The 3,399-nt window shown below is 47.7% G+C and overlaps 1 pseudogene; it reads right to left on the bottom strand.

Moving 5' to 3' along the window:
- Nucleotides 1–978: 978 nt before the first annotated feature.
- LOC101327878 (tumor susceptibility gene 101 protein pseudogene) lies at nt 979–2,956 on the bottom strand (annotated as a pseudogene).
- Nucleotides 2,957–3,399: the final 443 nt, after the last annotated feature.

The raw sequence follows: 3,399 nt of genomic DNA, 5'->3' as shown, positions 1-3,399 counted from the left end.
TATGATCTCAGATCTCAGAAATCCTAAGTAATCCATACACACACACAAACCGACATGAACTAAAAAACAACTTCAGCAAGATTGCAGGATATAAATCAATATACAACATTCAATTGTATTTCTGCATACTAGCAATAAACAATCTTAAATGAAATTAAGAAAACAATTCCATTTATAATAAATACTTAGGAATAAAATTTAAAAAGAAAGTATAAAACATACACCAAAAATTATAAACACTGTTGAGAGAAATTAAGATCAAAATACATGGGGAGATGCTTAAGTTCATGAATTAGAATTGTTAAGCTATTGTTAAGATATTATAAGCAATATTGTTAAGATGACAGTTCTTCCCAAACTGACCTATAGTTTCCACACAAATCCTATGACATCCTAGCAGTTTTTCTTGCAGAAGCGAACAAGCAAATGCTCAGAATAGCCAGTCCTGAAAAAGAGAAACAAAATTGGAGGACCTATATATAGGTTTATATAGGAATATAAAAAGAACTCTTACAACTTAGTAAAAATAAAATAAATAGCGCAGCAAACGGGCAAAAATTTGAATAGCTGCTGAAAAGATGCTCAACATCATTAAGGAAATGAAAATATCGACCACGAGATCCAATTACATAACCACTAGTACGGCTAAAAAAAACAACAACAGATAATAACAAGTGTTATAATAACAAGTGACAAGGATGTGGAGAAAGTGAATGCCTCATACTTTTTTTTTTTAATGCAACAAATTTTATTTAGCATAGTCAGTCCCAACATTCAGCACAAAAAGAGTTTACAGAGGATAGAAAGTGCATTAATAAAAGCCAGTCTTTACCAAAAGAAAACAGAAAATATATTATTGATTCAAAATATTTTACACTTGAATGATAAACTGCAATAACTTATTCTGGGCACCTACTGAGGTAAGAGAAAGGAAGAGAAGACAAGGATGCTTTAGAAGAGCTCAGTCTCCAGCTGGTATCACAGGAGGCAGTAGAGGTCACTAGGACTGGCAGTGTTTCTTGCTTCCTGCATTACTGCCCTCAGCTGGAACTGTTTGCAGGACAGAAGACATACATGCTTCAGGAAGACGTCCAGGTCTATTACTCCCCGCCTCAAGGCTTCTCCCAGGTGAAAGACAGTGTCTTCAATAGCATTTTCCTCTGCATACAGATTTAGGATCTGTTTGTATAGTGGGGCTGTGGGAATGATAACTTCATCAATATCATTGTTTTCAGATCGATTTTCCATTTTCTCCAGAGTAGAACTGAGTTCTACAACCTTCTTTCTCAAAAGTTCTATGTTTTTTATCAACCTCAGCTACTTCTTGATCTAAACAGGTAACCATCTCTTCCAGTTTCTGGGGACCTTTTTTCAGGTCTTCTTCTGTTCGTTTCAAGGCATTGAGCTCTGCCTGGGCACGATCCATTTCCTCCTTCATCCGCCATCTCAGTTTGTCACTGACTGCTGAGATGAGAGAGGCTCGGGCAGTGTGTCCTCGCTGATTGTGCCATCCCTCCTGGGACCAACAGTGGTCACAGGAGGCTGGGAAGGGTACTGGGAACCTGTGGTGGCAGGATGCTGACCGCCAGGTGGGTAAGGACGGCCTGGGTCACCACTGGGATTGGAAGGGTATCTGGATGGGTATGCGGAAATTCCACCTGGTGTGCCTGGCTCGTAGGAAGTATTTGGTGGCCCTGTTGCCTGGTATGGTGGATAGGATGCTGAGATAGTAGGATGAGAAAAGACTGGAGGTTCTTCTCCAAACACTACAATCGTGACTTGAATAAGCCCCGAGTGTGACTGTGAGTGTTTCCATTCGTGTAGATAAGGAAGATATATCTTCCCGTTAGCGTCCACATGCTTTCCTGTTTTAATAGTCATTGAACTAGTAGGCTTCAGAAAACAGATAGGGGGATTATACGGGCATGTGTCCAGCAGCCAGTGGCATATTGGCTTATTTATATGTGTACCTCTATAGGGCACAGGAATTGTTCCCGTCAGCTTCATTAGCTCCCTGGAACTGCCATCATTAAAAACATACGAATCGGGCTTCCTTGGTGGTGCAGTGGTTGAGAGTCCGCCTGCCGATGCAGGGGACACGGGTTCGTGCCCCGGTCCGGGAGGATCCCACATGCCGCGGAGCGGCTGGGCCCGTGAGCCATGGCCGCTGAGCCTGCGCGTCCGGAGCCTGTGCTCCGCAACGGGAGCGGCCGCAACAGTGAGAGGCCCGCCTACCGCAAAAAAAAAAAAAAAAAAGAATCTTTGTGTCACCGATGTACTGCACAGTGAGCCTTCTTAAATGGCTGTTTGCCTGCAAAGGCTGTCTTCATGTCTCCTAGTTCCCACAGCACGACATCTCAGGAAGATCTCATGGCCTGAAGAATCTCTGTAAGTGATTAGGACTCACTCTCTGATGTGAAAATCCCATGGAGTCCACACCGAAACGTCAACCTGATATCCAGTCCGGAGTCCCCTCCCTCCACCCTGCCCTGAGATGTCCCCCGGCACCTGCTCTGGGGAAGGGGGCATGGTTTCCTCTGGCTGGCTTCCTGCAGGGCTCTAGGGTGCCTTTTCTTCCTGGCGTGTTGGGAGCATGGAAAAAGGAGGCAGACAACTCTCCGTGACTGGTGGACTTGTCCAAGCCCCTTGAGGAGGCTTCAACTCGACTCCTCACCGGGACCGCGTGCCAATGAGGGAGCGGAGACGGGAGAAGTTTGCATGTTGCTATGAGCACCAGGGTCAGACTGAGGCCCCTGGGGGCTTCCCCAAAGTGGCTATAGATGAGTCGGTCAGGGCATTAACTTTTTATTGGGGTTATTTCCTCAGACCGATATTATTTCAGGGGGAACAAATGCTTTTTGGCTAACTAGTCTGGAGCCCTGAACGTCTAACTGTACCTAAAGCTCCTGGCACCATCATCTGCTGTGGGATGCTTGCAGCCCACGTGGATACGCATGGAGCCCGGGGGCCAGCCGGAGTCACCAGGGCTGGCAGGAGAGACGGGTGCTCTGGGGTCCTGTGGAAAGCCCACCCTCTCACCTCTCACAGTCAGATGGAGGTGAAGGTAGGTGTGTTTGTCTCCTTGTGGGTGTGACGGGAGGACAGAGCCCGTCGGGGACACCGGCTGTCCTGACTGGTGGGAGGGGTGCTGGGATGCATGTGGGGTCCGCGTGGGGAGGGGCTTCTGCTGGGTCCAGCACCATCTGGACAGGGGTCCTGGGATGCCCTCGGGGGCAGTCAGGGTCCACATTTAGCTGAGCGGAGTGGGGTGGGTGTGCCTGGGCCCCTGAAGCTGTCCGGGGTGGGAGGTTACTGCAGCTGCCCTGGGGTCAGCACAGACACCTCGAGGCTGTGTTCCTCGTCCTCTGTCTGAGGCCCGTGCCCCCCGGGGAGGGGGTG

This window comes from Tursiops truncatus, chromosome 9, assembly GCF_011762595.2.
Source record: "Tursiops truncatus isolate mTurTru1 chromosome 9, mTurTru1.mat.Y, whole genome shotgun sequence".
Taxonomy (NCBI): domain Eukaryota; kingdom Metazoa; phylum Chordata; class Mammalia; order Artiodactyla; family Delphinidae; genus Tursiops; species Tursiops truncatus.
The sequence above is the reverse complement of the archived record's forward strand: the minus strand, read 5'-3'. Positions and strand labels throughout refer to the sequence as shown.